This window comes from Leptonychotes weddellii, chromosome 3 (genome assembly GCF_054177405.1).
Source record: "Leptonychotes weddellii isolate Sample4059 chromosome 3, ASM5417740v2, whole genome shotgun sequence".
In the NCBI taxonomy this organism is placed as follows: Eukaryota; Metazoa; Chordata; class Mammalia; order Carnivora; family Phocidae; genus Leptonychotes; species Leptonychotes weddellii.
This window is the reverse complement of record NC_138371.1, coordinates 66,585,819-66,599,902: the sequence shown is the minus strand read 5'-3', so window position 1 is coordinate 66,599,902 and position 14,084 is coordinate 66,585,819. Positions and strand designations below refer to the sequence as shown.

Below are 14,084 nucleotides of genomic sequence, written 5' to 3'. Positions count from 1 at the left end.
AAATATTTCAAGGTCACAATACCACTGTTACCACTAATATTAAACCTACTGAGTGAAGTTTGGTATTCCCAGTATTTTTCCCCTTAAAATTCATCCAACTGAGGATGTACAGAGTACTGGTTTTAAAAGTTAGTTGAAATAATATATTTTTTCATGTGATTATATTATCTTAGTTGGGAAGGCTATAAAAACATTTAAATGATAATTAGGGAAATTGGAATATGGACTAGATACTATAGGATATTATAGAATTTTTGTTCATTTTCTTAGCTATCATAATGGTATTGTGGTTTAATAGGTGATTGTCCTTATTCTTAGCTAAATCATGCCAAAATATTTAGTGGTGAGATTTCATGATGTTTGCAACTTTCTTTTTTTTATTTTTCATTTTTTTAGAAAACCTAGATTTATTTGTTAAACTATTACAAAGACAAGACAATTATCATCTGAAGTACTCTGAGGACATCATCCCAGTTTCACTTGTTGTTATGGAAACCAACCTAAGAGGTTAGAAATTAAAGGATATAACCTAAGAAATTATAACAAAACAGACAGGTGACACATGGTGAAAAGAGTAAAAGCTAGTCAGAAGCACTTGTGTTAGTGGTAGTGTATGTGGCTAGGATGTTTCCCAAGAGGCTCCCTAAAGATGCCTGAGTGAAATAATCTGGGTCCCCAGTTAATTAAAAGACCCTTACTCCTGTGGAGAATGAGCAGAGGCCAGGATTTCTGAGATCTTTTTGTCTTTCTTTTTAAGGGGTGAGGGAATGCTTAGGCTCTAAAGGGGTGTATCTTAGACTCAGCATCCCTTCTTCCCATCCAGTCTACCTACACCTTCAAGCGCCTGCGCATTCTCACGTGTGGGCCTGCCAAGTTACAGAAGATGCATAGAGTGAAGGCAGGAACTATAGGCCTACTCAGAGGGGACCTATACACAGAAAGTTTTGAGGTAGATCATAAACTACAAATACCCTTTTGGTTAATTCGTCTTTGTTAATAAAGATCAAAGTTTCTTCTGCTGGTGACAACTTTTTGTCTCAGTATAGTCTGTCTCAAAAAAGAACTGGTTCAGATAAATTTTGGAGAAGGAAAAAGACTTTCTTTCATCAACACCTACTCCACAGAAGAGGCACCAAGTTCTTTCCTACAGTGAGAAGTAGAATCCCACAGCAGCATAAATCATTCTCAGTGATCAACATTTGCATCTTCGAACTGTCCAGCAACTGTTGGTATAGTATCTACCTCCATGCCATCTTCATAATCTCTTATTGAATCTTCTCCAGACTCCAGCCATGTTATACTGGCTGCACACAGACTGAGAAAGCATTTGTTCTAATCTCTTCAGTGTGGCTTGGCCTTCTGCTGTTAAATGGGATAATCCTTCTTCATAGGTGTAAAATGTAGGGATGTCTCCCTGCTCTTGTTCATGTGTCTCCTCATCCTATTCTTCTCCATCACAATCATCTGACTCTTCATCCTCAGGATCTGGATGCAAAGCCTGGCATTCACACATTGCAGTGAACATTGCTGATTCATCACTAGGCACAAACCTAAATTCAGCAATAGGTTCAACATTATCATCGGTCTTCTTCAGCAACAGATTCTTTTGATTCTTCCCCAAATTTGGCATTCACCATAACATACAAATACTCTCATGAATAGGCATTTAGGTCCCTGGGCACTGCATGCACTCTACTGGTAGGGTACCCTAGTGAGAATCCTAATCCAGAGCTATCTAACCAAGACAGATGGCTCTCAGCCATCTGTCTTGGTTAGATGCCGGGATGCCGAGGCCCTTGCCGTTCAGTACAGAGCCCCTCAGCTGCACCTGGCAGCAGGAAATTTTTGAGGAAGCTCATTGCAGCAGGGAGTGCGGAGACACAGTCCTGGGGAGAGAACTGAAGCACAGCAACTCCAGCTGTTTGCCGACAACTTTCTTCTAAATAGTGTGGCAGACCACAGTGTGTGGGGGTGGGGTGGAGGGAGAGAGAGAGCAAGAGTACAAATGATAAAGCAAATAGGGCAAAATACTAAAAGTTAATAAATCTGGGTAGAAGTTCTTTGTACCATTTTTGCAACTCTTCCTTAAACTTGGAAATTTTATCAAAAAGTTGGAGGTGGAGAAAAAAGAAAAAGATGATGATGAGTTCAATATAGATTTTTAAAAGTGATCCATATACATGCATAAATGCTTTGTCACCTTGGGCAAGATTAAGATGTATGTCCTGGGGAAGAAGCTTTAATTGTGCTCTGCTTTGGCAGAGGGTTAGAGTGTACCTAGAGCTCTAAGTGTTTAATGTGAAAGGGAGTAGACAGACAAAAAAGAATGCAATCAGAGGAGAGAATGATGCATTCAATTGAGTAGAATGTCAGCTTTTTCTAGCTTTCCTTCATTCCAGTTCAATTTATCTAGAGGCTAGTTAAGGATAGAACCCAAATACATAAGCATATTCTACAAAAAGCAACAGCATTAATGCTCTTCCCTTCTACCATCCCAGTAGACCTGGGGTCAGCAAACTTTTTCTCTAGAGGGTGAGATAATAAATATCTCAGGCCTGTTGCTCATAGAGTCACTGTATGTCACACTGTCACTGTGGGCCATACAGTTGCTGTATGTGTCACGCTAAGCATCCACAGACAAGTGAATGAACATGGTTGTGTTCAAATAAAACATTGCTTATGGACACAGAAATTGAAATTTCATATAGTTTTCACGTAACATGATTTCTTTTTTTTTCCAGCCATTTAAAAATGTAAAAAATATTCTTAGCTTACAGACAATACAAAAAATAGAAGGGTAGATGTGGCTCAACCCAGAAAACAAAAGGGAAAAACTTATAATTGCGCCTTTGTGCTGGCAGCCTTTTAGCTGCCTCACTTGGCTCTGGTAAAGGAAAGGGGCTCCCTTGAATGGCATGACTTGGCTAAGCAGCTCTGTGCTTTTAAGCCATAGAGCAGATAGTAAATCTCTCCCCAGACCTCTAAGATTCAAGAAGTCCATCAGCTGTTCTAAATAGGAAGGCCTGTTCTAAGTTAGGAATCAGTGTAATTGGGAGGAGTCACGATGTACGTAATAACAACTAGACTCTTGGTCTATCAGCCCAGGATCCTGGAACTAGAGAGGTTTCTCATTTTCTTCCTTCTACAAGTGAAGGCACCTCATCCACTGTCTTTTTACTCTGGAGCCTTGCCATGACAGACTGATCTCACATTAACACCTCTGTGCAATCCAGTTGTCTGCTTGTAGATGTAAACTTGCCTTATTTAAATAAATGTATGTCAGATACTGACACAAATAACTTCCTAAGGAATAACTTTTATTTACAATAATTTCTATCCTTTGATAATATTTCCATAGTGACCCTGAGCTATGATATGTACTGAATCATGATGGGCCCCTTTGGCCAGTCAGGGTTTTCCCCTATGCCCCTCCTTCACGGCAAATGATAAATGAGTTGAAAACATACCTCTCCAAAAAGCGCTTATGAAAAGGAAGGGCTTATAGGGATGGAGATGGAGATGGGGAAGGAGAAATACATAACTATCCTCAGTATTTAAATGGTTGTCAAGGGAAAGAAACTTCAGACTTGTTTAACTTGCTCTCAAACAATAGAAGGAAAATTAATGTGTGGAAGCTGATGAGACAGAGCTGGGCTTATTACCAAAAAATAAAGAAGTAACAAGAGGAAAAGAAAAAAATTCAATAGCTCTCCAAAGATGAAATGGACTGCCTTGGAAGATAGCAAGTTTAGCATCCAGAGATACACACATACCTAGGATGTATGACCACTTAGTGGACAAAAGATTAAAAAACTGAAACCATTGAACTAGGTAACTTTTAAGATTTATGACATTTAACACAGGCCTGACACTTTTGAGATGGCATTCTTTTCCTAAGAAAAAAAAGGGCAAAGATAAATAACCATAAGAGTGAGGCAATTCCTTATTCCTCTATTTAACCACAACAAAGACAAGTGTGGCTCATTCACCTACAACAAATTGAGGCCCTACCATTCGCCTGATAGTGCTTTATTCTAGTTATATGCATTCTCCCATTTAATGACTATTTATTGAGGTTGTGTGTTATCTACAATATGCCATATATGAGGATGTTGTGGTGTAGACACAGATTCTGTTCACATAGAATTTACAATTTATTGGAAAAGATAAAAATCTAATGAGTAATTATAATTAAAATATGGGTGTTGAGATGGTGCAGGCATTGTAATGGTCTTTAAACATGATGACAGGGGTGCCTGGGTGACTCAGTCAGTTAAGTGTCTGCCTTCAGCTCAGGTCATGATCTTAGGGTCCTGGGATCCAGCCCCATATCCCTGTGGGCTCCCTGCTCAGCAGGGAGTCTGCTTTTCCCTCTTCCTTTGCCCCTCCCCCCACCTGTATGCTCTCTCTCACAAATAAATAAAATCATTTAAAGAATAAACATGATGTCAAATTATTTGATACTCCCCCTATTGAGAGTTTGGGGCTAAATTCCCTTCCCTTGAATCTGGTTGGGCTTATAACTACTTTGACCAATAGATAAAATAGAAGTAACACTATGTGATTTCTAGGTCATGTGGCTTCTGCCTTGTTTGTTGGAAGATGAGTTTCTGGAGCCCTGAGGTAACCTGTAGGAAGTCCAGCTACTCTGAGCCCACTGTGCTTTGAAGAAGTCAAGCTTCAGAGAGAGACCATGCAGAGCTCCAGTTGATAGTTTCCTGCTACTCCCAGCTTTCTAGTCATCCCAGTCCAAATGAAAGAGGAAGTCATCAGAGTATTCCAGCTCCAGACACTCAAGTCACTCCCAGCCATTCATGTCTTCCAGGCTGATAGTCCAGACATCATGGAGCAGAGACAAGCCATCCTCTCTGGGACCTATCCAAACTCCTGACCCAATGAATCCATAAGTATAATAATAACATCATTGTTATCCCATGCCAACAAGTTATGGGGTGGTTTATAACAAGAGTTCATCACAACAGGCCCATGAGAACATGTATTAAGAAGACCTAACCTTGTTTAGGGGCCAGAGAAGGCCTCTGAGGAAGTCACATTTGAGCAGAGACATGAAGGAGTAAGAATTAGCTACAAGAGTGTTCTCAGAAGAAACAGTCTGTTTGAAGAGCCAGTGGAGGCAAGAGAAATACTGGGGCCCTTTAGGAACTGGTAGAGTGTAGTAGTCCAAAGAGGAGTGGGATGCACAGGAGTCAGGTGGGAAGTAAAAGATAAAGTAGAGTCTGACCATGGTCATCTCATAAGCAATATTATGGCATCTGAACTTGATCAGAAGTGTGAAGATAAACCACTGAAGGGTTTTTGGTATCAGAATCACATGACTGGATGTGTTTGCATTGCAGGCAAGGATGAAATAGAAGTTACAGCCTTAATTCTGGTGAGAGATAATAGTAGGCTGATCAGGATAGCAACAGGGATCAATATTCAAAAGGTAAATTCATGGGATTTACTAAGCCTTTGACTCTGGGAATAGGAAGTGAGAGAGGGAGGAGTCACCTGACTGGGCAGTGGAGTGAGTAGTGGTGTCATTTACCCAAAAGGAAACCGTGGAGGAAGAACAGATTAGAAGGGGTGATGAATAGGTCGATCTGGGGCATGGAGAATTTGAAGTGCCAGAGAGACATCCATGTGGCAAAGCCAGGAGACAGTTGGTTAAACACTATAGGTAAGGAGGAGAATATGGAGAGGAACTAATATTACCAAGTGAGTATTTTAATCCAGGTATTGTTATTTCCCTTGATTCTGATAACAACCATGTGGGAGTGTTCAGAGAGGTAAGTAACCTGCTTAAGATCAGAGAGACAGGAAGTGTAGGGTAGAAATTTCAATATAGACCTTCTTATTCTAGGTCAAAGTAAAAGACATGTGGTACTATTTTCCACTTAAAAAAAAAAATCACAATGCTGGGTGATACTCTTTGGATTTGGAAAGCAGCAAAATCAGCATTTGAGAATGCCTCTCTAGTCAGTTTAGTGGGTGACCTGAAAAGCTAGTTTTCAAAAGGGGCCAGAGAAAAAGAAAGCTGTCCAGCTGTCCAGCTGATCCACAGTGCAGACAGCAATGCCACTTGGCCCTATGACACCATGGATTCACTGATGTATTCTGGATGATCAGAGTGTTCCATAGAGCTTGTCTAGTAGAGACCTTCAGGATTCAACAGCACACTCAGGCCTTCTTTGAAAGTTGTGGTTTTTCTTTTAAGAACTAGCTCTTAGTTTAATAAGGGACCCTGATAATTATTATAACTATCATTTGTCAAGCAGCCACAATGTGGTAGGCATTGTGGTGTTTCCATGTTTTAACTTATTTATTTCTCATAAAAATCCATATGAGATAGGTATTATTTTTTAATCTACCTTTTATAGACGAGGGTGGTATCAACTGGACTTTTGACTTTAAGACAGCAGGTGACAATGAGAATCTAGCTACTCATAATGAGCTGGATGTTATCTGAGCCACCTGGCCATAAAGCTGGGAGTGACTATCAGCACAGACTAATGAAATGAAAGTAGACTGAGCTTGAGAATGAGCATGACTGGAAGACACAGGTAATTTGTCTGAACAGGTGGCTCATCGTCCACACTGACATCCCTCCCTCAACCCACACATATGGCCCAAAGGGCATTCCCAATAACTAGTTGACTGAAGAAGGAAAAAATGAGCCAGATTTATAGCCAGGTCTACACACACACTGGCCCCAAACAAAAGTAGACAGCTATGGTGGGTGGCTCTGCTCTGAAATCTCCCTAAAACATGGTAATAAAAGGGAAATTTTCCATGTGGGTATAATTTCAAGAGGAATATCTCAATGTTCACTTTACCTGAGGTAAAAGATTAGTGACTGCCACACATTAGGTACTCAAATGTTTTTAGGTAAATGAATATATAATGGATTAATAACAATTTGTAGACAGTAGTTAATGGCTTGGTCAGCTGGTTAGGGACATTGAAGGAATATGATTGGAGGATTTGTGACAAGAAGATTCAGAGATTATGTGGATGGACCTAATGGAACTGGCTCAGATTGTGGGGATAATTTACAGGTGGTTTTAAAGAATTGGAGAGAAGAGATGATCTGCTATATGTGTGTCAGTCTTCTCCAGCAAATGGGTACTTGTTCAATGGGCTCATGATAAAATTCTCCCAGTGGTGGGAACAAAAGTTATACATTGCTCAGTTACATGAATTTACCCTTATCAAGGCTGATGTGGCTGCTGTCAGTGTGAGTCCTTGACAGGGTAAAATACACCAGGGAAATTAGACAGTGTTAGATGGTTACAACATTCTGTCACACTCATTCTATCATGGGAAAGGCAGAAAGAATTTGGATTTTCTTTCCCTATATACCATGTGTGCACCATTTGTGCCCTCCTAGTACATTCCACAAGATGATGCTTCTTCTTAAGGAACTCCCTTAACTGTGTAAGAAGTAAGGCAATGGGCCGAAGTCCATATGCTGCTGTCCTTATAAAACAAAGAAATGGGCCATTGAAGCCTCAGATACATCATGAGCTGTGAGACAGTATTTTGTGAGGTTGGTGCTATTTTACAGGAGGTGGTTTTGCTCTGAAGTAGTGGCCAATATACTGTGCTGTTTCTCAACACGGCCAGATCATGTACAGTGGGAATGGCGCTTTTCACTATTAACCCTAAAGACCCATTTGCAAAATCTTTTTCCCATCCTGAGACTAATCTCTGCTGGTTTTAACCTCTAATACTGCCACCAGGAGGATAACAATGGTTACACTGAATTGGGAGCTGATGCAAATATTTGCCTTTTGGGGTTTATCATACCACTAAGTAAACAGGTAGAAAAGGAGGTTACAGTGGTGGAACAGTTGACATCAGGGGGAAATAGGACTGCTGTTACTTAACAGAGGCAGGAAGAAGGAGACGGAATCCAAGGAACTCCTAGGATAACTTCCGGTATTGCATGGCCAATGGTAAAAGTCATCATATACAAGCCAATGTAAGTCACCCCATTGGGTAAAGAACCTCATCCAGCTAAGATGCTGGCTGAAAGCAAAGAGTAAATGTAATGCATAGTAGAAAAGAAAAATCATAAATTTGAATTGTGATCTTGACCGTTTACTGAAGGTGTTCATCATCTGCCACACACACACACATATATACATACATATAATATGTATAAATATAGATCTTCCTCGACTTATGATGGGGTTACATCTCAATAAACCCATCATAAGTTGAAAATACTATCATTTGAAAATGTATCTAATACACCTAACCTACCAAACATCATAGCTTCGCCTCGTCTACCTTAAATGTGCTCAAAACACTTGCATTAGACTACAGTTGAGCAAAATTATCTAACGCAAAGCCTATTTTATAATAAGGTGTAGGAATAGCTCATGTAATTTATTAAATATTGTGCTAAGAGAGAAAAAAAGGAATGGGAATAAGTGTACCTGTTCTGTACCCTCGTGCAGCTGCCTGGAAGCTGCAGCTCACCACCACTGCCAGCATCAGGAGAGAGGATCACACTGCAGATCACTAGCCCAGGAAAAGATCCCAAATCTAAAATTCATTTTACAGATATATACTAATTTTATGTCTGCTTTCTTCACCTCTCTCTTCCTTACAATTTTACATAAGACATGTTTATTGGTAGTAAACTAAAACTTGGTCCGTAGGTCATGGAATATTGGGATGGATCATAACAGAACCAGAGGACAATAAGGCAAAAAGATATCAGTTAGAGTTATATCTATTAATCACTTTGAGTGTTAGGTAGAAGGAAATTTTTTGGCAGTGTAGACTGAAGAGTCTATTGATTTTGCCAACTGCACTTGCAGACAGTAAGAGACATTCTTTTTTACTGTTCTTTCCTTTTGTTTTCTCAGCTTCTGAGCCTCCTTCCTTCTTTTGAAGAAATCTCCCCTATAAAGTGATGTCAGATACCTGCTTTCCCACCTTTGCAGCTAACTCATGAGCATTTGACCTGACGTCAGCCCAGCGGGTGCTTCCCTTGGAAGCCAGTGATACGAAGAAGCAGGGCCTGTGGAGACACTGTGAAGGCTACCGGCAGAGCAGCGAGGCATGGGTATGAATAAAGGCAGAACTGCCGACTGGGATGTCCGGACTCCAGAGATGGCAGAAGAGAAGGTGCAAGCTGTGGCATCTAATGGTCAGTGGCTGGACTTGCTGGAATGATTCTGTGCAGGGAGTTGGAGTACAGCCTTGACTCTTCTTATCTTCTCAGCCTTTGTTATTCCCAACCATTTTCTAAGCCCAGTTTCTGCAAAGGATTCCAAAAGCTACCCTAATGTAAAATATTTTTTATTGCAAAATTCAAGCAGAAATGATTTCTGTTGTTTGCAAACTAGAATCCTAGTTAATACAAGGAGGCTGGGCTAGATGCTTTCCAAGATTCCGCCCAGCTCTAAAATTACATTACTCTATAAAACTCATATTAAAATACATAAAGTAAGAAAATAACCTAGATTGTAAACATGTTTCTTTCACTAAGTAATTATTATTTAATATCATCTGATAGCTCTGTGTGTGTGTGTGTGTGTGTGTGTGCCTTACAGGAGTAGTTCCAAGCAAAGGAAGAAAGGATAAACAAGTGCTTGAAGCTATACTGTACCCACCACAGTGGTGGTATTTTGTGAAAGTTACCATTACATTTCTCCCAGCCCATGGCTTTATACATCCTTCATTTAACCATGCTTGCTAAGTTTCCACCTACCTAGTCCTGCAGCTTTAGAAAATCCTCCTAGAGTTTATGCCTAATAGGTCAGTATTTCATTACCTGAAAGTGCTTAGTAAAACTCCCTAGCTAAGGAGTTAGTGATAAAAACCTCAGTAACCTAAAGAGTGGTTGCCCCCACTTCACTCACAAATATTGTGTGGGGCATTGGAGGACCCAGCATCTCTTTGCTGCAGAAAGGACACAGCAAATCACTTGCCTCTACATATTGGTACAAATGTTGAATGGGAGAAAGGCAATGCTGTTTCAAAACAACCCAATGCCCAGTAAGAAACTTTTGAATATCTGTAGCATTAATTATGGACCAAGATAAAAGTCTCTGTTCCTGGGGGGAGAGAATATGAGATAAGTGATCCTTTTTTTTTTTAAAAATATTTTATTTATTTATTTATTTGACACAGCAAGAAAGGAAACACAAGCAGGGGGAGTGAGAGAGGGAGAAGTAGGCTTCCCACCGAGCAGAGCCCCATGAGGGCCTCGATCCCAGGACCTGAGCCAAAGGCAGACGCTTAACCAACTGAGCCACCCAGGCATCCCTGAGATAAGTGATTCTTGAGAAGACCACAGCATCTAGCTATTATTCTATTTGAAATGGTAGCATCTGTGGTCACTTCATTGACACATACATATGAAGGACAAATAATGCTGGGTACTAAAGGGAAGCAATAATGCATATTTTGTATAAAAAATATATTATAAAGGGGTTCTGAATATTGCCCTCTCCCAAACACATACCTGTTGACATTCCATTTTACGTCCTAAACATGTAACTCTAACAGACTGATCAATATGGCATATGGTAGAAATCCAGGAGCTTTTTAATGAGCAAAGATTTCTAAAATCAAAAATCAAAGTTGTAAACAACAAATTAAAGCAACCCAAAGTACTAAACAAAAGGCACTCTCTGACTGCTGTGGTTTGGTAAGGATCATACATCTGAAGCTGGGCTTGACGATCAGGAGATAAATCGTCATCCAAGACCTCTACAATGACCCTTAGCTGAGCCATCTCTGCCCTGCTGGTGCTCCGTCTGCCCACTGGCACAAGCTTGCTTGTTTATTTTCACATTAAAATTACTGTACATTGCTTTGTTCATAAACTTCTTAGCCTCCCTCTGTCAACTATGCTTTCTCAGCTAAGATTCATTCAAGGACTATTATAATTAAGTCCAAATAATCTGTGTATTCATGCCCCAAAGTATGAAAATACACACACACACACACAAACACACATGTATATACATGTCATAGTTATGTTATACTGATGAGCAGGTTCTCAGTATTATTATTTTTAGACAAAATTACCTCTATGGGTTGGAAAATGGCATGTTGGCTACCAGTGGGGTCTATTTCAGTCTTTTAAATTCTAATTTGTGAAACATTTCTAATATCCTTTAAAAGACAAAACAGTCTTACTAAGAACTATATTTGTTTAATGCCTCACAGTGATCCTTGGTCGACATCATTTGGCACATCCACTTGGAATGGGGATTTGGTTGACAGAGATTTAATGAACAAGAGCATTCCACTAATTTTGGGAAATCTCTTGCTGAGAAGCAAAAACATAACAAATGTTTGTAAAGTTTCTGTTGAAGTCACCCTAATAAACATACTCTTTAAAAATCACAGATTAGACTGTGAACCCACTTTAAATGCCCTTAATGTCTTCCAATACAACATGTTGAATTTTGCATATTGTTAAGAAAAGACATGGAAAATAGAGAGAAACATCTGGTTTTACTACTTAGAAAATGCAATAATTGTCAATTCCCTGCTGTTGGCAAGCACCCCAAAACATACACTAGATTTACAAAGCCAATTTAGTGTTAGGAAGGCAGCTGGCTCTAGTTTCTTCCTTCCCAAATGGTCATCACCATCTTAAACTTCAAATGTGTACTGTTTTGCAACATAGAAAAACTCCCTTCTTTTGGAAACAATAACTAAAAACTAGTGTTTGTTACTACACAAGGCATTGCTTTCTCCATTAAACACATACCCATGTACATGTATGCACACACATACACACCTGCTTAGAGAGAAACATGCAAGATTTTTGCTTGCAGAGGATTCTTGAATTGATAAACTCCTCCATGAATATAAAGTTTCACCTCCATTACTTCCCTATTTCAATATGAGGGAATAGCATCGGAAGAAAAAAATTCAGAGGCACTTCTACAAAAAGTGGGATCTTCTCAAGACCCCAGTGAAAGATTTGGGTCCATACTTCAGAAAATATAAAAAGAAGTCTAGTACACTAGTCCTCAAACTTCACTGCACTTTAGAATCCCCTGAAGATTTTCAAAAACTGTTGGGACAAAATCCCATTGCCACAGATTCTGATTTAATTGGTTTGGGGCCTGGCCTAGGCATCAGGACTTTCAAATACTCTCCAGGTGATTCTGTTGTAGCAAAGAATGCAACAGGTGCTCTAGTATTACACTAGCATTGACCAATGAAGGTCTTATATCTTTACCTTCCATCCGTTGGTCATGCCAGCTTCATTCAGTCTTCTGGTTAAGAAATGTTATCCAGAGGAGCTACTTAGCCAAGGAAGTCTGCTTTAGAAATCTTTATATTATCCTCCAGAGCATACAGTTAAAAATTTAAATATGTTAAAAAGTTATTACAAAGGAGGTAAGTGGGAAAGGGAGGCTTTTTATTAAATTACAAGGAAAAACAATGAATATAAATAAGTGAAATGTCACATTTACATCCATCCTTGTAAAAATAATAATTGGCAAATACAGAAAAAGGAGAGTATATGTTAGCTGCACTTCATAGAGATGAACTTCAGAGAAGTTAGAGACTGAACATTTTAACAAGCATTTACAAAATGCCATAATGGCAAGAGGAGAGAGAACCCCGTTCATGGAAAGATGATTTAATTTCTGCTTACTTACTCTGCAACTTTCAACAGTAATGGGAAGCAATGATGCTTTCTACTCCTCCTTGTGCATATCTAACATAAAGAATGCTCCATAAAGGGGCACCTGGCTGGCTCAGTCAGAAGAGCATACAAGTCTTGATCTCAGGGTTTTGAGTTTGAGCCCCACCTTGGGTGTAGAGATTACTTAAAAAAACAGTGTCTTAGGGCTGCCTGGGTTGCTCAGTCAGTTAAGTGTCTGGCTCTTGATTTTGGCTCAGGTCATGATCTCGGGGTGGTAAGATCACACCCCGCTGCACTTCTAAGTGTGCTTCTAAGTGTGGAACCTGCTTAAGGTTCTCCCTCTCCCTCTGCCTCTCCCCATGCTCACTCAACGCACTCTCTTTCTCTCTCTCTCTCTCAAATAAATAAATACATCTTAAAAAAAAAGCCATTTCCACCTGTCACTTTTTACATCTTTAAGTGTGGCTATGAGAAAATTTTAAATTATATGTGTGATTTGCATATTATTTCTATTGGATAGTACTGCCTTGGACCCTGGGGAGGTAGAAGGATGAGATGAAATTGCACAGGGAAATGAGGACACTGAAGGGTGTCAGAACCTGTAGGCTCACCAGTCATTCCATCCTTCCATTGAAGGAGGTTTCCTGACCTCCAGCAGAGACTGGAGTTGGTATTTTACCCCCCTAAACAGATAGAAATAATCCAAGATGAGATCATTTTGAAATGCAAGTGCTTGAGATACTTTTAATTTGAAAAGTTTTCATCTTTCTTTATTATCCTGCAAGAAGGGGTCTCATAAAGAAGCTGAGATCAGTTATTATTCTTCACACATTTGGGAGTGGTGTGAGTAAATATTTGACCTCGGTACAAAGTCCTTAATAGAACTGATATCATACTTTTATATAAATTTTGAACCCTGCTTGATTAATCATCCTGCACACATTAATCTCTCACCAACAGGAAAAAATATATATGGCCCTAGCAAAACAGATTGAAAAAGTAATGCTGAAATAGAATACTATTTGGCAATAAAAAAGAAAAAAAACAATACATGCTATAACGTGGATGAGCCTCAAAACATTATGCTAAGAACCCAGATGCATTACATTTATATAAAATGTCCAGAAAAGGCAAATCTATTGAGACAGAAAGAGATTAGTTGTCATTTGGAGCTGGGAGTAAGATCGGGAATTAATGGAAATGGGCATGAGAGATCTTTCTGAGATGATATAACATTTACATCATGATGTAAAACTGGACTGTAGCAATGGTTGTACAACTATAAATTTACTAAAAATCATTTAATTGTACATTGAAAACAAGAGAGTTCGTAATATATAAGTTGTTCTTCAATAAAGAGGTTTTTTTTTAATGTTTAAAGTAGCAGGGTCAGTAGCTTCCCATAAAGCATTCTAAATTTTTGCACATTGTTATGGAAAGATGTGGAACA

The 14,084-nt window shown here is 39.3% G+C and overlaps 1 pseudogene; it reads right to left on the bottom strand.

Annotated features, from left to right (window-relative positions):
• Positions 1-521: 521 nt before the first annotated feature.
• On the bottom strand, positions 522-1,859 carry LOC102744468 (methylosome subunit pICln pseudogene; annotated as a pseudogene).
• Positions 1,860-14,084: the final 12,225 nt, after the last annotated feature.